Source organism: Hyla sarda, chromosome 3 (assembly GCF_029499605.1).
Source record: "Hyla sarda isolate aHylSar1 chromosome 3, aHylSar1.hap1, whole genome shotgun sequence".
In the NCBI taxonomy this organism is placed as follows: Eukaryota; Metazoa; Chordata; class Amphibia; order Anura; family Hylidae; genus Hyla; species Hyla sarda.
The window spans coordinates 43,922,943-43,944,724 of NC_079191.1; positions in this window are offsets into that span (position 1 = coordinate 43,922,943).

Consider the following 21,782-nt stretch of genomic DNA (forward strand, 5'->3'; position numbering starts at 1 on the left):
AGGCGCAGGTAGAGGTCGCAGCAGAGTAAGGGAGTGTGGCAGCCGCAGTCGCAGAGGGAGGTCTGAGGTCCCGGTGTCAGCTAGCAGTCGTGTCTCGACCAGCTACCCAGGAGCCGTGATTGATCGTTCACTCGGTCATCCGCTTCATCCCATGTGACATTTGACACACCCCAGTCAACTGTCGGTGGGTTCCTCAGACTCAACCCTCAATTGGCATGGCCCTCATGCTGCTGCTGCCACCTCAAGGCTCTCTCATTGTGCTGTCATGTGACATGTGACTCCTTGTTAAATTTGGTACTGAGTACCCTAAAACTTGGGAGTTAAAATCTCAATTTAAAAATCCTCAATTTCAATATCTTAAATTTTAATTTAAAAATCTTTCATTGCAATGGTCTCCTCATGCTTCAGCCACCTCCAGGCTGTGCAAATCAGCCACTATATGGTTTCATGATTCAGCCACCTCCAGGCTGTGTCATTCAGCCACTATATGGTCTTCTCATGCTGCCACAAACTCAAGGCAGTCATTCAGCCACTATATGGTCTCCTCATACTGATGCCATCTCCAGGCTCTGTCATTGTGCCATCATGTGACATGTAACTCCTTGTTAAATTTGGTCTTTTGTACCCACACGCCGGGTCCCAGGCACTAAAACTTGGGAGTTAAAATTTCAATTTCAAAATCCTCAATTTCAATTTCAAAATCTTATATTTCTATTTAAAAAATCTTTAATAACAATGGTCTCCTCACGCTTCTGCCAACTCCAGGCTGTGCAATTCAGACACTATATGGCATCCTCATGCTTCAGCCTCCTCCAGGCTGTGCCATTCATCCAATATATGTTTTACTGATGCTTCAGCCACCTCCAGGCTGTGTCATTCAGCCAATATATGGTTTACTGATGCTGCTTGGCCCATTTTTGTGGTAGCACTAGCTACCATGAACCTTCAATTTAAATTTCAAAATTCATCTTTTAATTTTAGGGACTGTGAAGCTCTTGTGTCTTCTCATGCTGCTGCCAACTCCAGGATATGTCATTCAGCAACTACATGGTCTCCTCATACTGATGCCCCCTCCAGGCTCTGTCATTGTGCTGCGAATAAATTTGCGGCGAATAAATTCTGATTGAAACAAATTTTTTTTTTTTAATTCGGCGAATCGTCCGAATCAAATTTTTCAAAAGTTCGCTCATCTCTAATGGTGAGGATGATGATAATAGTTGTTATAATTTCATTTATAATTTTTCATAGTCAGTAACATAGTTTGTAAAGTTGAAAAAAAGATAAGAATCCATTGAGTTCAACCTAAAACCCTACTGTGTGGATCCAGAGGAAGGCAAAACCCCACACAAACTGATGTCAATTGTGCCATGAGGAAACATTCCTTCCCGACTCTAATATGGCATCAGAATAAATCCCTGGATCAACGTTCTATCCACATAAATCTATAATGTCCAGGATACAGCACCAGTCACCAGGTCTGGTTTAGTTGCAGACTTTAAAATTTCTTGCATCAGAGCATATACAAATGCGCCGTTTCGGCTAGTAAGCCTTTCTCAAGCTCTTAGAACATGAATCTAGTATCCATAACCTGTAATGAGCCCCCCCCCCCCTCACTGCTCTTACAGTAAAGAATCTCTGTCTGTAATGATGGTAAAACTTTCTTTCCTCTAGATATAGAGGATGCCTCCTTGTCATGTTATCAGCCTAGGTATAAAAAGATTCCGAGAAAGTTCTCTGTACTGTCCATTCATATATTTGTACATTGTGATCAGATCGCCCCTAAGACGTCTTTTCTCCAAACTAAATAACCCAAAGCTGGATACCCTGTCTTGATACTGTAATCCTCCCATACCATCAACAATCTTTGTCGCCCTTCTCTGCACTCGCTCCAGTTCTTCAATGTCCTTGTTGTATACAGGTGCTAAAAATTAGACATAATTCTCCATATGTGGTCTGACTAAAGGCAAAACTATGTCACGAGCCTCTCTGCTTCTCTTGATACATCCCATGACTTTGTTAGCCTTGGAAGCAGCTGCCTGGCACTGGTCACTAAAGTTGAGCTTACTGTCCACCAGTATCCCCAAGTCCTTTTCGGTAGAATTTTTACCTAATGTCTTATTATTTAGCACATAATTGTCCATTTTTTTTCGACCCAATTACATAACCTTACAGTACATTTATCCACATCAAACTTCATTTGCCATGTCTGTAACTAAACCTCCAGCTTTCCCAGATCCCTCTGTAATATTATGTAATCCTCTTCTGTGGTCATCACCTTTCCTACTATAGTGTTAAAGCACCATTCCTATCCATAGGGTGTATCTAGTAGTAAAGCTCAGCTGCACTGACTTGAATAGAACTGAGTTGTAATACCAAACACAACCTGTGAACAGAAATAGTGCTATTTCTGGCACTTGCTTTCTAATCTAACAAAATACTTTATTATTAAAAAATGTTGACCTTTTTTAAGTTCACTGGTAGGATATGTCACATTGTGGTTTACTGTTTATGTAGTGTCCCACCATGGGTAAAGGTTGGGTATCAGATGTGTACTGTCACTATCTGTGATTTATGTATATTTGCTCCCTATCTCAGTTATGCTGCATGGCATTTACATTCAAGTGCTGCAGTTACCACAAGTTACAACACAGCACCATCTAGTGGTCAGACAGTAGATCAGTGCTTTCCATAGAAAGCAATGGGAAAGACAGGCACTAATTATCATTTAGTTCCTCATAGCCCATAAAATCCCTGGGTTATTGCCCCATTGTGTGGACAAGTTGAGACAGTTCAGAGAGACAAAAAAGGAAGAAAGACAAAAGCTGCCTTCTCCCTAAGCCAGACCACACTTCCTGGGTATTGATACAAAGGGTCACATTAGTGAAAGATACTCTCCAGACTCCATTGCATTTAGGAAGAGTCCGCCACTTGAAAAGGGAGGGACTGCAGCACCAGCAACTTGGACAGGAGCACATTCAGCCTCTGCACCGTTGGATAAGTGGGCGCATACTGTTGTCATGGCTTCGCCGATAGATTGCTGGCAGAATGACTGAATTAGGAGGAGCAGGAGCATCTAAGGCGACAGAAGATGGGTATGACACACAGCTCCCTTTGATTGAGGTGGTGGAGCCTTGTCGGGCTGAAACAGGGAGCCTGTACTACTGGGTGATGCAGCAGGCTGGACCCCCACATCGGAGCCACGGTTCCCCCAGGCCGCTTTATGGGGACGTTGCATTTGTTGAAGTGGTGCCAACATTGGGACCCTTGCCATGCTTCACCTTCTACAACCTTTCTGGCTCAGCTGCTGCCTCACGGGCAACCTGCAACCCTATTCTCCTGATGATGATTAAACCCCTTCTGCACCGGCTCCCAAGTGCGATCGACTTCATCATCATCATCGAGTTGTGTCTGCACGTCACTGATGTCCTCCTCAGGTTCCTCAATAGTGTCTGCTTCAGGAGCCTGAATGCTTGCAACACCACCTCCCATGCCACTCTCCTCATCACTACATGCCCGCCTAGAAGAGGAAGCGGCGGATGTCTCCTCCACTTCTTGGCTGAGTAGTAGCTGCTGACTGTCCTCTAGTAGATGGTCCTCACTAAATAGTGGAGCTGAACCCACAGCATAAGATGCTTCTGTGGGGGAGGGTACAGCATAGGACAGAGGGACTGGGAGGACAGGGATTGCTCCCGGGCCATGCCAACTGAGGGTTGTGTCTGAGGAACCCACCGACTGTTGACTGGGGGTGTCAGATGTCACTTGTGATGATGGGGATGACCGTTTTTACCAATCGATGATGGCAGATGGGTTGCTGGTCGAGAAACGATCGCTGGCTGATTGCGGGAGCTCATGCCTCTCGCTGCAACTCCTGCTGACACTCACCCCTAGTCTGATGCAACCTCTGTCTGTTGAATTTAGGTCTCTGCCACTCCTCTGTGCACATCCTGGCACTTCTCTGCCTGACATACTTACGCTTAAAATTGTTTTGTGTACTTTTGGCTGGCCTTTCACAGTATCTAGGCCCTTAAGACTTTAACAGGAACAAAATGGTACACTACTTAGAAGTATGTATGTAGTATGCACTTATGAGGGAAGGACAGTGCGCTCCAGTACGCTTAAAACAGTATTTGTCTACACCAGCAAGTATGTACTTTTGCCTGGCCTTTCAAAGTATCTAGGCCCTAAAGACTTTAACTGGAACAAAATGATACACCACTTAGATGTACGTATGTGGTATGCACGTATGAGGGGAGGACAATGCACTCCAGTACGCTTAAAACAGTTTTTGTCTACAACACCAGCAGGGGTGTACTTTTGGCTGGCCTTTCACAGTATCTATGCCCTTAAGACTTTAACACGAACAAAATGGTATGCCACTTAGATGTACGCACAGGTTACACTTAATAGAGGACAATACACTTTTAGTGCTCTGCTCACCCTAACTGGCTGGCTACTATAAGCTTTTCAGTTGTTGTACACAACACCCAAAATTGCACTTTCTCTCTCAATCTCACTCCCTTCCCTATCAGTGTTTCTAGGCTGTATTTGGGCTTGAGGTGCATCGCTGCTGTAAAAAAGCTTTTCTTTGCAGCACACACTGCTCTCTGTCCCTCTCTCTCTGTAATAGAACGCTGATGTGACTGGCCGCAAGATGGCTGACAATTTTGTTGTCTTCCGGTACGGGATGGTGTTGTCTCATACCTTTCCTGCCCTGTCAGGCAGTGTCCCTCAGTGTCCCAGGGCCACCTGTAGCTGTGTTCCCATTTATATATTTTGTATATTAAAAGATGTGTTATGCCTTTAACCCCTTAAGGACGGAGGGCGTACTCATAAGCCCCCATTTCAGAGTCCTTAAGGACTGAGGGCTTACAGGTCTACCCGTGGGAATTCCAGTCCCCATCGCTAGCCGGTCGGGGACCGGACTGGGATGTCTGGTGAAATCATTCAGACATCGCCGAGGGGGGTCCTGACACCCCCACATGTCAGCGATCGTTGCAAATCTGCGGCGATTCCGGGTCATACGGGTCTCCGGTAACCTGTTGACCCGGAAAATAAAGGGGATCGGGGCTGTCCAAGACAACCCACCTGAAGGGATAGGAGTGAGGTGGCAGGGGTGCCACCCCACTTATCCCTGCTAGTGGTTGGTCAGAAGCGACCGACCAGTAGCAGATCGGGGGCTGGGGGGTTAAAGTTTGGTTCCCCCATTCTGCTTAACCACAGTAGTCCGGGCAGAACGGGGGAACTGTCCTGTGACCGGCGCCAGAGGTCACTTACCTTCGGCGGTGGCAGCGGGCAGCAATGACGTGCAGCTGGCTCCCTTGGGCAGTCTACGGAAGCCGGTGAGTTGCCTAGCAACATCTGGAGGGCTACAGTTTGAGACCAGTGGTCTCTAAACTGTAGCCCTCCAGATGTTTCAAAACTACAACTCCCAGCATGTTCAGACAGCTGTTTGCTGTTTGGGCCTACAAGAACATGCAAGTGTAAAAAAGGAAGATTTTGAATTTTCTTCACTTTGCTGCTATTCCTGTGAAACACCCAAAGGGTTAACAAACTTTCTGAATGTCATTTTGAATACTTTGAGGGTGCAGTTTCTATTTTTTGGGTATTTCTTATATGAAGGCCCTTCAAATCCACTTAAAAACTGAACTGGTCCCTGAAAAATTCTGATTTTGAAAATTTTGTGAAAAATTTGAAAATTGCTGATGAACTTTGAAGCCCTCTGATGTCTTATAAAAGTAAAAACATAAAGTAGACATATTGTATATGTGAATCAATATATAATTTATTTGGAACAACCATTTTCCTTCAAGCAGAGAGCTTCAAAGTTAGAAAAATGCTACATTTTCAATTTTTACATAACACTTTGGAATTTTTCACCAAGAAAGGATGCAAGTATTGATGAAAATTTACCACTAACATAAAGTAAAATATGTTACGAAAAAACTATCTCGGAATCAGAATGAAGAGTAAAAGCATCCCAGAGTTATTAATGCTTAAAGTGACAGTGGACAGATGTGAAAAAACGCTCTGGTCCTTAAGGTGAGAATGGGTTTGTTTGTCCTGATCCCCTGGTACTTTGCACACTAGGATGTACATTTGCATCCTGTACGTGACGGGAGTGCAGGAGCTGCGCTCTCTTCATTCACCCCGGGTCGCTGATTTCTGTCATACTATCAGCAGCCATGGACTGATAATGGCAGACATCAGCGAGGCCCGACATTAACCCTTCAGATGCTGTGATCAATACAGATCACGGCATTTGAAGCATAGTTGGACTTTGTATGGCTCATCGGATCACCTGCGACATGAAGCCCTCTAATGTCTTCCAAAAGTAAAAACATGTGAACTTTTTGATGCCAATATAAATAAGACATATTATATATGTGAATCAATATAGTTTATTTGGAATATCCATTTTCAGAGAGCTTCAAAGACAGAAAAATTGAAAATTTTCATGAAATTTGGGGATTTTTCACCAAGAAAGGATGCACGTAAAGACAAACATTTACCAGTATGTTAAAGTAGAATGTGTCACGAAAAACAATCTCGAAATCAGAATAAACGGAAAAAGCATCCCAGAGTTATTAATGCATAAAGTGACAGTGGTCAGAATTGCAAAAAAGGGCTCAGTCCTTAAGGTGAAAAAGGGCTCAGTCCTTAAGGGGTTAATAAAATGTGCCATGTGATTGTTACCCAGGAGGTAGCAATGACCAGTTGACCCCAAAGATGACCTGTGGGCTCCCTGCTAGTCTCCCTATATAAACTCTGGGTGGAGCTAGCTTCTCTCTCTTGCTTCCTGCTGAGGTCCAGTAAAGTCGTGCCTAGTGTGTGTGTCTGGATTAGTGGAGGCCTCAAGTCAAGTCCTGCAGCCACAAGTCAAGTGCAAGTAAGATAAAGTCACAGTCCTGTCAGTCACAAGTCAGTCAAATCAAGTCATCTGTCTACCCAGCATGGCCTGCACTAAATTCTCCAGTCCAACTACAAGTCCCAGTAAACCTGCCAGGTCTCTGTGTCACTGGTCACCTCCTTGGGCCCTGGCTGTACTGCATAGACTTTTCCAACTGTCCACGCTCAGTAAAACTACCATTGTCCGTAACTTGGCGTTGGTGTCTTCATTGCCCCCGTGCCTAGCCCAGGATCCAGTGGTATACCTTTGGGTGGTTAAGGATAAACCACATCCTGGTGTCATGAACACAAGGGTTTAATGACATCTGCCCCTAGGGTAATTACATCTGCCCTTCACCTCACACCCCTCCATACCACGAACATACCACAAACATGATACGGGTGTGTGCCTTATGCCACAAGTCCTCCCCCCTAGTCTGAACTGTGTCCAATATTGCCTACAAGAAAATCGCAAGCCGATGCAAATAATGTTTCCGCCAGAAAGTGTACGGGACTTTGTCAGTGGGTGTTTTACCTGAGGCGCTTGTGAAATAGAGGGGGAGGTGAAGAAAATACTGTCATCTGTTATTAAGGAAAACCCTGAAGTCGTGAACATTATGTGAAAATTCGTACTAAAGCGATGTTACGTCCCAAGATGTCTGCCGCCATACCTGAAAGGGATAATCTGTTGGAAGAAAAGCGCGCAAAAGGATCCCGCCATCGCCAGCGTCCTGCCCCCGGGTGAGAAAGCCAAGTCGTAGTTCCTACTCCCAAGTGGAACTTGAAAGGTCCGCCGCTTGTTGCCAGGGGGGCGGAGGAAGAGGACGCACCTCTGAGTCACTTCCGGTCCCGGGCCCTGCCGATGACGAAGTTCTTGCTGGCGGCCATTTTGCTGGAGACCTGTATAAGAAGCGAAGCGGAGTCAGACCTCTTCAGTCTTGTAAAAGTTCCTGGTGATAGCAAGAAGATAACGGATGCGCAGCAGACTACCAATGCAGAGTGTCCCAAGAGTAGCAGACCATCTCCAGAAGATCTCCATCGGGGACAAGGAGGCCTGCTATCAAGTTCCGTTGCCCGACGACGACTGGCCTGCAACCCCAGCAAAAGGTACGCCGAAGTCTTCACCAGAACCGTCGCCAGTGAGGCTGTCACCCCACCACCGGAACTGAGGATTCTGGGCCGAAATCCACACAGAGGAACCGAGGAATCAGAAGAGAGTACCCATCCTTCTACCACTAGTTCAGAGCAAACCCCCAGGCCCAGAAGTCTGCAGCACATCCCTGGTCTTCACCTTTACCAAAGTGGTTGTTTGGCCATGAGCCTGGACTAATACACCCAGGGAAGCCCCATCCCTCAGTTATGACAGTCCAGTCATCTACAGATGTGCCCAGGCCTACTCCTGTGGTCGAGGAGGTTTGGCCTAACCAGCGGGCACCAACTGAAGTGCCTCGGCCTACTCCCACAGAGGAGGTTTGGCCCGCCCAACAGGCACCAACTGCTGTTCACCCAGTGGCGCAAGCTTCTGCAGTTCAAATGGTGGTTACCATCAGCCCCACTATTACAGGGTCCACGTTGTCCCGGGTGAACTGGAACAAATTAGAGAGGGCACAGTCCCGTGGACCCCGTTACATGTCCCAGCCTCAGAAGCAGTCTGATCGGCGAGGCTTGGATGGCAAGTTCCCAAGTTAGGGAAGTCTACCCGTGATAATTCTGTTATATATCATTAACTTTCTTTGTGAAGTACTTTTGTTCTCCACAAGTTATGCAACGTTTAAGAAAAGTGCTTAAAGAACTTTTCAATAAGTTCATTTGTAAGCAATTGCGTAAGTGTACGTGCCCGACTTCTAGCCGTGATTCTTTACTAAGAACTCTACAATGTACCAGGACTGTGGAGCGGTACAATTAAAATATGTATATACTGTTAAAGTTGTATATTTTTGCTCATTACCTTTGCACAAGTAAATAATTATATTGATGTACTATAATGGATATGGTGTGCTGTAATAAAATGTGTATAATATACAGGGATGTCTAAGGGTATAGTGTCATTTATTCATGGCAATCTATATGGGAGGTATCCTGACCCAGTCAGGGGAAGCGTAGCCACTACCTCACCGCCATGACAAATTCCCGCCTGGTGCAAAGATTAATTCACCCTGAAACATGTAAAAATTATGTACCACTCATAGTCCAGTTATATGGAAAAGGTAGTCCACGTACATGTAAATTTATCAGTTAGGACTGTAACATTATTTGAACACCCAGTCCACCCATGTCTTTAGTAAATATGTCTAATGTTTTCTCATGTCCAAGTGTGCAGGATACTTTACTGGCCAGAGGGTATTCCTGATAGCTATACAAAACACGTAAAGTGACAGAGATAATATAATATCAAAGTAATACTTATGTCTAGATTAATATGTACAGAGTTCTGGGGGGAAGTGTGTAAAACCAAGGGACCCCAGTAGCCAAGGCATTCGGCAGCTCAATCCAAAAATTCTTTGATAATAGTTGTTAAAGAGTTTCCAGAATGTCATTACAAGGTCAAAAGTCCTTGCATATGTACAAGAGCATGTATGGATATTCACCATGCCACATGGACTCATTTCTGTTTGGCATCAGACCTGGAAAGGACATTGTGTTAAAAAGGCCTCAGGAACTCTCATTGGCCCCAGTGGTCACTTCGGTCCTCCCCCCTCCAGGACTGGGCGTTGAGGGCGACTGAAATTAAGAGGGGGAGTTTGTGGTGGCCCAGTACAGGATGGTGTTGCCCCGTGCCTTTCCTGCCCTGTCAGGCAGTGTCCCTCAGTGTCCCAGGGCCCACTGTAGTTCCTTCCCCATTTGTATATCTGTTGTATGTTAAAATATGTGTTATGCCTTTAATAAAATGTACCATGTGATTGTTACCCAGGAGGTACCAGTGACCAGCTGACCCCAAAGATGACCTTTGGGCTCCCTGTCAGTCTCCCCCTCAGTGGAGCTAGCTTCTCTCTATTGCTTCCTGCTGAGGTCCAGTAAAGTCGTGCCTAGTGTGTGTGTCTGGATTAGTGGAGGCCTCAAGTCAAGTCCTGCAGCCACAAGTCAAGTGCAAGTAAGATAAAGTCCCAGTCCTATCAGTCACAAGTCAGTCAAGTCAAGTCATCTGTCCTTCGGGTGGTTAAAGATAAACCACGCCCTGGTGTCACAAACACAAGGGGTCAATGCCATCTGCCCCTAGGGTAATTACATCTGCCTTGCACCTCACACCCCGCCAATTATATAGGGCTGTGACATTACAGGGGTGGCTGGCTGCTGATAGGCTGCATCCTGCATGTGATTCTGGGTCATCCTGCGGACCCTTGTTCCCGCCTTTCCAGGATTCCTTGCCCCATGTCTTCACATGTGGATCCGCCATTTTACATGCCTGGCCCCTAAAACCTGTACTGCACTAAATGGAGTTTAACCCCTTAAAGACGCAGCCCTTTTTCACCTTAAGGACTGAGACCATTTTCGCAATTCTGACCACCGTCACTTTACAAATTAATAACGCGAAAACGCTTTTACCGAATATTCTGATTCTGAGATTGTTTTTTCGTGACATATTCTACTTTATTTTGGTGGTAAATTTTCGGCGTTACTTGCATCCTTTTTTGGTGAAAAATCCCAAAATTTCATGAAAATTTAGAAAATTTAGCATTTTTCTAACTTAGAAGCTCTCTGCTGGTAAGGAAAATGGATATTTACAATAAATTTTATTTTTATTCACAAATACAATATGTCCACTTTATGTTGGCATCATAAAATTGACATATTTTAGCTTTTTGAAAAAATTAGAGGGCCTCAAAGTAGAGCAGCAATTTTAAAAAAATTCATGAAAATTGCTAAATCTGAAGAGACAGATGTTAGAGAACTACAACTCCCAGCATGCCTGGGCAGTCCAGGCATGCTGAGAGTTGTAGTTTTGCAACATCTGGAGGGCTACCGTTTGGGCACCACTGTAACAGTGGTCTCCAAACTGTGACCCTCCAGATGTTGCAAAACTACAACTCCCAGCATGCCCAGACAGCCTTTGGCTGTCTGGGCATGCTGGGAGTTGCAGTTTGGCCTTCCATTCACTTTCATTCCCCTCCCCCACTGTAGTTTCCCTACCTGACCCAGGATCCAGCAGTCTCCAGCGACAATCGGGGATCTCCGGGCATCTTCTCCTGCAGGTACCGGCCTCCATCTTCTTCCCACGATCCCCTCGACATCCAGGGTTGGGCAGCACTGTCCTGCTCTGCCATTGGTCAGAATCGGTTCTGACCAATGGCAGGGGATAGGAGGAGATCGCAGCTCTGCGACCTCACTCCTAGCCCTCAAGATGATCGGGGCTGTCCCTGACAGCTCCGATCATCGCTATTTTCCGGGTCTCTGGTGACCCGATCAGCCCGGAATAGCAGAAAATCGCATGTCTGAATTGACATGCGATTTTCTGCGAACGCATGTCATGGGGGGGTCTCAGGACCCCCCTGGGCGATGTGTCGGGGTGCCTGCTGAATTATTTCAGCAGGCATTCTGGTCTGGTCCCCAACCGGCTAGCGGCGGGGACCGGAATTCCCACGGGCGTATGCATACACCCTACGTCCTTAAGGGCTCGGGTTGCAGGGCGTATGCATACGCCTGGCGTCCTGAACAGGTTAATGAAGTGATTCGCTCATCCCTATTTGTCTCTTTTAATTTTGGAATCTTAATATGGATACATAAAAAAATTAAAAATTAAAATAATAAAAAATAAATAAATTAATTTAATTAAATATTAAAGAAAAAGGAAAAAAATTGTGCTCAAGATCTAATAGATATAGGTCAAATCACATAGATATCTATTAGACCTTGAGCACAATTTTTTTTTCCTTTTGATATTTCTCCCCTTGGGTACACGTGTACTACTAGTTAGCTCCATCTAAGTCATCGTTATCTAGACTATGAGCCATCCTATCCTTTTTCTACAAAAAATAATATTAGTTTTTAGTCGGTGACTATCATTGGCCGTAGAGCAGTGGTCTCAAACCGTGGCCCTCCAGATGCTGCAAAACGTCAACTCCCAGCATACCCGGACAGCCAACGGCTGTCCGGGCATGCTGGGAGTTGACGTTTTGCAGCATCTGGAGGGCCACGGTTTGAGACCACTGCCCTAGAGCAGTAACTACATACAAGACAATTTATTCATGAACGTATGGCAGTCATCAAAGAATGGGGAGCATAGAGACGTATGAATGCTCCTAAATAAAACAGTTGCGTTGTGATCGTACAGTACCCCTCCGAGTCTCTGGAGCTCAATTAGACCATTGTAACTTTTATAGGCTCAGGATTACGGCAGGAACACCACACAGTGCAGCCATAGACCAGCTGTAGGCTGTAAACTGGATCCACACATGAACAGCAGTTGCACTTTCGAACTTGTTTTACTACCCATAGCTGCTTTGAGATGTGTAATGGTCTACAATTTGAAAACCAACAACTCTTTTTCCATGGTTTTTCATACAAAAAAAATCAATAAACATGTTCAACTGAGGTACCACCAGTTTTTGGGGTCTTAAAGAGGTCCTCCGGTGGAGAACATTTTTTTTTTTCCAATTAACCGGTGCCAGAAAGTTAAACAGATTTGTAAATGACTTCAATTAAAAAATCTTTATCCTTCCAGTATTTATTAGCTGCTATATACTACAGAGAAAGTTCTTTTCTTTTTGGATTTCTGGATTTCTTTTTTTTTTCTGTCCACCGTGCTCTCTGCTGACACCTCTGTCCTTATCAGGAACTGTCCAGAACAGAAGCAAATCCCCAGAGCAAACATATGCTGCTCTGGGCATTTCCTGATACGGACAGAGGTGTCAGCAGAGAGCACTGTGGACAGAAAAAAAAAAAAGAATTCCAAAAACAAAAGAAATTTCTCTGTAATATACAGCCCCTAATAAGTACTGGAAGGATACAGGTTTTTTTTAATAGAAATAATTTACAAATCTGTATAATTTTCTGGCACCAGTTGATAAATAATAATAATAAATTTCCACCGGAGTACCCCTTTCCTTCATTCGTAGCTGTCCGAGGGCGGGACCGGCACGTCCGTGCACAGGTGTTGTGTCTATTCCGAGTGGTGGTGAGCGATGTGTAACTTCCTAGAAGTAGTACCCCTTTAACCATATTTTTATATGGCTAGAATATATCATATATTTGAATATAAAATACTGTATTTTTCGCCCTATAGGACGCACCGGCATATAAGACGCACCCAATTTTAAAGGTGCAAAATCTAGAAAAAAAAAGATTCTGAACCCAACAGTGGTCTGCAACCTGCGGACCTCCAGATGTTGCAAAACTACAACTCCCAGCATGCCCGGACAGCCGTTGGCTGTCCGGGCATGCTGGGAGTTGTAGTTTTGCAACATCTGGAGGTCCGCAGGTTGAAGACCACTGGTAGGAGGTAATACTCACGTGTCCCCGCCGCTCCGGACCCGTCACCGCTGCCCTGGATGTCGCTCCATCGCTGTCGCCGCGTCCCCGTGGTGTCCCTGATGCTCCGGACGTCTTCTTCCTCGGGATCCACGCTCTCAGTCGCCGTCATCACGTCGCTATGCACGCCGCTTCTATTGGATGACGGGACAGCGTGTGCGACGACGAGATGACGTGGAAGGAGAGTGCCGGCCATGCAGGGGATCACGGCCCGGAGTAGACACCGAGGAGGCAGGTAAGGTCCCTCCCGGTGTCCTGTAAGCTGTTCGGTCCCAAACAGCCCGACTGAACAGCCGGGTTAGTGTCACTTTCCCTTCAGACGTGGTGGTCAGCTTTGATCGCCGCGTCTGAAGGGTTAATACAGGGCATCACCGCGATCGGTGATGTCCTGTATTAGCCGCAGGTCCCGGTCGTTGAGGGGACTGACCCGATAGGTGTGTATTCGCCATATAAGACGCACCAACTCCCCCCCCCCCCCAGTTTTGGGGAAGAAAAAGTGCGTCTTATACGGCGAAAAATACGGTATATTATAACTAGAGGAGGAATTAGCAAATTGGTATAAATTCTGCCTCAACACTAAATTATAAAAATAATTAAAGGGCAAGAGAACAAAAAAATTTAAGGGGTCAGGGAGGCTTAAAATAATAAGAAATATTCACCTGCCCGATCCCCCAAAGCTGGGAAGTCGCCCAAGCAACCATGAAGGCCACACAATTCCTTCTTTATGGTGGGGTTTTCATAATCCTTAATTTTTTTTTTTTGGTGTGCCAAAATTGGAATTGTTGGCAAGTATGGGTTTCTTGCCTTGACTTCCAATCCAGTATAGTTCTTAAAGGGGTACTCTGGTGGAAAACTGTTAAGCAGATTTTGTAAATGACTTCTATTTAAAAAAAAAAAAAGCTTAATCCTTCCAGTACTTATCAGCTGCTATATACTACAGAGGAAGTTCTTTTCTGTTTGAATTTATTTTCTGAATGTTCATGTGCATAGAGTAATTGGGAGACAGTGCTCTCTGCTGACACCTCTGTCTGTCTTAGAAACTGTTAAGAGCAGGAGCAAATCCTCATAGCAAACCTATCCTGCTCTTGACAGTTCCTGAGACAGACAGAGGTGTCAGCAGAGAGCACTGTGGTCAGGCAGACAAGAACTTCCTGTGGAACATTCAGCAGCTGATAAGTGCTGGAAGGATTAAGATTTTTAAATATAATTAATTTACAAATCTGTTTAACTTTCTAACCAGTTGATAAAAAAAAAATAATAATAATAATAATATTTTCACCAGAGTACCCGTTTAAACTGCCCATACACATTTAGAAACCCATGGTCATTAGATTAAAGTTGATGAAAATGGGCAGAACAGTTGTTTGTCAGGTGAAATTAAAGGATTGAATGTTTTAGCCGACCAATAATAAACCGTCATTACCCTGACAGAATTAGAAATTTTCATGGAGAGTCTTTTTTAGGGGAGAGTATTGACAGTGTTTTCTAAGAATGTTCCCAGAAAGATTGTTCGTCTGCCACATAGTGTCCACAGATCATCTCTGATCGATTGTAATGGCCAATATGGAGTCGGAGAAACAATCGTTGAGTGATTGTTCATTCAATTGTTGTTTAACAGTCAACCTGCTTCTATCTAAGTTTGGCCATCTTTATATAAACATCATCTGGAATCAGCTGGTTATCTACTGTGTATGGTAACCTCCCAACTCCCCAATGGCAGATGTCAGGGGAACTTAAGGAGGCACTCCGGTTATTAAAAATTATTGCTAAATCAATCCCTGTTTTAAAGTTCTAAATAAATGTAAAATGTTTTGATTACCTGTTCTGTCCCGTTCTGCCACTTCCAGAAGCCTCTTCTGGACATCTAGTGGCCCAAATCAGCTCTTTTTTGGTCCTCTCCATCTCCAATTCAGCAAACTCATTAGGCAGCCCCCACCCTCCAATACGATTTCAGTGCTTGTGAGGGGGGCTAGCTTGAAGCTACATCTCCTGGTAAGCCCGGCCCCCTAGCATGTCATCACTGCATGTGTGGTGTCCCAGCACTAATAGCTGTCCTACGGCTTTGGACTGTCTCGAGCTGCTTGGCAGCACAAGGTGTTGGGCCCACCAGAGTTCCCCAGTTAAATTAACTATGCGTGTCTTATAGTGCCAGATAATATATTTTCTTAAATGAATTCCATTATTGTTACATGTATATATGTTTTTTCTGTGTGACTGTACCTTTAATTGAGAGCAGTGAACCCCATGTGACCCTGCCTGCAAATAGGAGCCCCTAAAGTCTCCCCTGTATAGTGTAGTGCAGGGGAGGAGTTAGTCAGTTCACCCTAGTGTGGCTCCTGAGCAACAGCTTAGCTCAGGTGTGCTGTGTGTGGTGTGCTCTGAGGAGAGGCCTTCTTCAAGTCTAATCTCTCAACTGGTCATCCTGCAAGGATTACTCGCTAGAAATTGATGCCTCTGTGGAATGGTCTTCAGTACCTTGACAGCACCTAGCTACCAGGATTCAATCTTCCATCTCACAAGTCAGTATACATCTATTTGGTGTAAGCACCAAAGTCTTAGCAAGGCAACAGGGCTCCCAAGGGGTTATGCTGCACTCTCTCACCTAAAGCCAGCTGTATGTGTATTACCATCTGCACCAGCTCAGTAAAGAGAGTTATCCGTAACCTGTCGTCGTTGTGTTCATTTACTCCCCGTGTCTGGCCCAGGAGAAGCTGTCTCCAACCTCGGACCGTGTATAGGATAACGGAGCCCTGGCGTCACAAAGTGATCAGGCATTTCCACCAACACCACCCCCTGTCACTACAAAGGCTGAGCGGGAGCCTACACGTAGAGCCCCCTACGCCAGTTCTCTGAAAAAGAGGAGCGGAGCTGAGATGCAGAAGGAGCCAGAGTCTCCCTAACAGTGCAACCGCCTCTTCCTGCACACTCCCTGCTTCCTACGGGCGGCAGAATCTTCTCCACAGTATCGCTGGAAAAACGGCTGCATCCCCAGCTCTTCCGGCACCCTGCCACTCATATCCTGGGACTAGCTCCCTCTCCTGCTGCAGCTCCTTCTGTCCATCAACTCCGCTCCTCCCCAGCTCAGCTGTGAAGAGGGCTTTCTGAGGGGCTAGCAAGCACACTGGCAGTCAGTACAGAGCCGCATTGACTGCTGGGAATTGTAGTCTCCGGCTAAAAGAAAAAGCTGTGTGCAGATAAGCTTACCGGAGGGCCAGGAGATGGCAGGACCGGGCAGAATGGATGTAAGACGGCATATTTAAGGTATACTTGAGGCTGGGGGAATTATTATTATATATATTTTTTTTTTTTATGATAGCCGGATAACCCCTTTAAGAGGCAGACAAGATGGATTTAAAATTTCTGATTGTTTTCTTCTCGGGGAGATAATCTCCTGTTAACACATTCAGGGAGATCAGGCCAGGTAACTGTCAGCTGAATCAGCATTTAGCTATCTATTATATATGACTATATTTACATTCAAACATAAGATTATGGAAAGAGAGGACATGGCTGATCTCTTGGGACACATATAGAAGAATTCAACTTATTTTACAAAAAAAAAAAAAGGATACATTTGGAATAAAAAGTCTAAAAAATGTGGTATAAAGGCAAACAGAACAATATAACCCCAGTTGCAAACAAATAAATGTTTATTTGCTATAATTCTATATATTTGCTTTATAATTTTGGCCCAAATCTTTATATTTAGTATTTTAAATGCTTGGCATGAACACTTTTGTAAGGTATACAAAATTATATCCTTAGAAGGACTTCCTCTAAACTCCCCTTGTATCCAGTAACAGTGGAAATGACGTGTATTTCAATGTAAATAGTATCAAAGACAAGATAAGAATTAAAATATATCAAGAACAGGTTTGCAGTGGCACAAAAACCTACATGGGGCAAGGTATGTAGCCATCTAAGGGCCTAAAAAAAGGGGGGGGGGGGCAAGTTTAATGGGAAAAAAACATCAACTGTTGCTGCACTGTGCCAAAACATATATGCCATATATAACAAAACATATATCTTTATACATGGTAGCGAGGCCACTGGTGGACCTTAGATGTCAATGGCCTATGGAGAAGACAGGGGCACCAAATTACATTGTCTGGCCCTAGTGAACCCCAGCCACCCTAGTTCAAGTCTTATTCTGGGTCTTACCTCTTGCAAGTTACAGCGGGTGAAATAAGTATTGAACATATCCCCATTTTCTTCACTAAATACTATTTCTTTGAGATAACAGTTCCTGCTAATTCCAGGTCTTTATGAAGTTCTTCACAAGTGTCCTCGGCTCTTGGACAACTCTTCTGATTATTCTTCTCTCTACTCTATCAGAAATCTTGTGAGGAGCACCTGGTGGATGCACATTTATGGTGAAGTGATTGTCTTTCCTCTTCAATATCATGGCCCCAACAGAGCTCACTGGAACATTCAGAAGCTTAGAAATGTGCATGTAACCAACACCATTGTTATATTTTACAACAATTAGGTTGTAACGGTCTTGAGAGAGCTCTTTGCTTTTCCCCTTCATGAGATTTGTCTTTTGAGACACCTTGGCAATGAGACCCTTTTGTAGCCATCAGTGGGTAGATTTCAGCTGTTGTCTTGGCTTTCCATGCCTTTTGCACCTCCCTTCTTTTTATGTTTGAAGGGGTACTCCAATTTTTTTTTAAATCAACTGGTGCCACAAAACAGATTTGTAAATGACTTCTATTTAAAAATCTTAATCCTTCCAGTACTTATCAGGTGCTGTATGCTACAGAGGAAGTTCTTTTCTTTTTGAATTTATTTTCATGCAGCAGCTAAGTACTGGAAGGATTAAGATTTTTAAATAGAAGTAATTTACAAATCTGTTTTACTTTCTGGCACCAGTTTTATTTATTTTTTATTTTATTTTCCATTGGAGTACCAATTTAATACCTTTTCCCTGTGTCATTCACATTAATACATAGCCTAATTTGTAAGCTTTTTTGTTTTGGTTGTATGTGTGGATTACTTGGGTTGTTACACATCTGGTGACAATTTCATGTCACTAGCACCTTTGGAAACATATTTAGTGAGAAAAATGGTGACATGTTCAATACCTATTATACCCAATGTATGTGAGCTGAAGACTAGTGTAGCCATCTGCTTCTAACATTCTGGTCAATCTGTGTAACATCACAGGAACCGTACAGTGGAAGAGATTTATGAAATTTTTTTTACTTGTTAGTGGTCTATGTTGCATGTTTTTTCTTCATTTGTTTTTGCACAATGTGGTATTTTTTATTTTTTATTTATTTATTTAAATATAAACAGTTCCCAAAAACTTGTCTTTGTAGCCCACTTTACACATAGTGGTCACTTGTGATTCTTATAGGAAAACTCTCAGCTTGCTCCCCCTACACTAACCAGCAGTACTGGCTGGTAGTGCGGGGGGGGGGGCGCTGATCAGTTTGATGCATACTGTGCCCGGTTCTGCTGCGCCGTTTGCCCGTCATCTTCTTTCTTCTTGATATGCAAATTAGCTGCTAACTGGCACGGGTGGGTTTATTGCCTTCATCTGGCACTGTGACATAACCGCCGCCCGGCCTGCAGCACCGCCCAGCTTATGAATATTCATGTTCCCCCTCATCATCCCCCTCTCCTCCCAGGGGGAGGAGACAAAGTGACTTTGAAAATGACAAAACAACTTTAATGATGAATCTCCCACAGTGTGTTTAATTATGGCGCATAAACCTACCCCAAAAAAAAAAAGAGGACAAAGACATTGACTAACTTAGAAAAAGTATAAAAGAAATTGTTTCAAAAATTTTAACCCTAAGGGTACCTGGAATCAAGGTACATTGTCCATAAAATGTCCCTATTTAATAATTCATGTTTCCAAACTCCTCACAAAATAAGCTTGCCAACATTTTCTTCCAAAAAACAGTCGATATGAAGTGTCACAAAACTGTACAAAATGATGAGCAACACTTGACATGTTTACTCCATTGTGAGTGTATGACAGATGTTCTGCTATCCTGGTTTCCACATGTGAATGGTACCCAGCTGATATGGCATTTGGCATAACTCCTAATAATATCACAATGGGGAGAATTTTTTATTGCCTAAGGTAGACTGCGAAAACCTACAGAAGACGGACAGAAGGTGAGCCATTTCTAACACTGGTGTTTGCTGTGTGATAGGTTTGGCACATCTTGATAGACATGGGGGGGGGGGGGGGGGCAGTTTTATTATCTATTTATTATTTTTGCTTTATTCTGCACCTTTTTTTGTTAAATTTTTAATGTATGTTATTTTACACAGTCAATACTCTGATGCTTTGTTATAAAAAATAAATAAATAAAAATTTTCCAGCATGCTGTGCTTGGTAGTTTTATCACAAGTGATGAGAGGGAACCAAGAAGTAAAACAGTGGTCTCCAAACTGAGACACCTGAAGACCCAACAGGAACATAGGCCTGAAAATACACTATTAATATGTATGGTGACACGGGGGTGCAAGGAATTCCTATCAGTTTGTGACGCCAGGGCACCATTAGCCTATACACAGTCCAAGGTGGAGAAAGCTTCTCCTGGGCCAGACACAGGGGGTAAGAAACATACCAATGATCAGTTATGGATAACTGCCTTTTACTGAGCAGGTGTGGACAGTGGCGTACTAAGGGGGGGGGGGCGGTCCGCCCCGGGTGCCGCTCCCAAGGGGGGTGCCAGGGGCGGACTGACACTTGTCCCAGATCCCCAGCAGACAGCGGTGCCTTCTCCTATATGCGCGATACACGCACATACAGGAGAAGGCGTCCCCTCTGTGTGAGCCACATCTGCAGCTACACAGAGGAGACGTGACCTCCGCCCCCACGCAGCACACAGTACAGGCGCCGGTGACGTCACTCATGGGCGCCTGTACTGTGGAGGGGAGAAGACACGGGCCCTGCAGCTGAGGAGATCGCTGCGTGGGATATCAGGGGAGCATCCTTTTTTTATTTTTTATCTCAACTCTACATATATCTATGGGGGAGGGGAGGGGGGGTGGGTTACTCTACATATACCTATGGGGAAGGGGAGGGGGGGGTTACTCTACATATACCTATGGGGAAGGGGAGGGGTTACTCTACATATACCTATGGGGATGGGGAGGGGTTACTCTACATATACCTATGGGGAAGGGGGGGATGTAGCTGCATATACATGTGGGAAAGAGGGGGGGGGGTGTAACTGCATATACACCTATGTGAAAGGGGGGGTGTAACTGCATATACCTATGGGAAAGGGGGGGGGGGTGTAACTGCATATACCTATGGAAAAGGGGGGGGTGTAACTGCATATACCTATGGGAAAGGGGGGATGTAACTGCATATACCTATGGGAAAGGGGGGGTGTAACTGCATATACCTATGGGAAATGGGGGGTGTAACTGCATATACCTATGGGAAGGGGGGGGGGTGTAACTGCATATACCTATGGGAAAGAGGGGAGTGTAACTGCATATACCTATGGGAAAGGGGGGGTGTAACTGCATATACCTATGGGAAAGAGGGGGGATGTAATTGCATATACCTATGGGAAAGAGGGGGGGTTACTCTACATATACCTATGGGAAAGGGGAGGGGTTACTCTAAATATATCTATGGGGAAGGGGAGGGGTTACTCTACATATACCTGTGGGGAAGGGGAGGGGAGATTACTCTACATTTACCTATGGGGAAGGGGAGGGGTTACTCTACATATACCTATGGGGATGGGGAGGGGTTACTCTACATATACCTATAGGGATGGGGAGGGGTTACTCTACATATACCTATGGGAAAGGTTGGGGGGTGTAACTGCATATACCTATGGGAAAGGGGGTGTGTGTAACTGCATATACCTATGGGAAAGGGGGGGTATAACTGCATATGCATATGGGAAAGAGGGGGGTGTAACTGCATATACCTATGGGAAAGGGGGGTGTAACTGCATATACCTATGGGAAAGAGGGGGGATGTAACTGCATATACCTATGGGGAAGGGGGGGGGGGTTACTCTACATATACCTATGGGGAAGGGGAGGGGTTACTCTACATATATCTATGGGGAAGGGGAGGGGTTACTCTACATATACCTATGGGGATGGGGAGGGGTTACTCTACATATACCTATGGGGAAGAGGGGGGGGGTGTAGCTGCATATACATGTGGGAAAGAGGGGGGTGTAACTGCATATACACCTATGGGAAAGGGGGGGTGTAACTACATATACCTATGGGAAAGGGGGGGTGTAACTCCATATACCTATGGGAAAGATGGGGGATGTAACTGCATATACCTATGGGAAAGGCGGGGGTGTAACTGCATATACCTATGGGAAAGGGGGGTGTAACTGCATATACCTACGGGAAAGGGGGGGGGGTGTAACTGCATATACCTATGGGAAAGAGGGGGGATGTAACTGCATATACCTATGGGAAAGAGG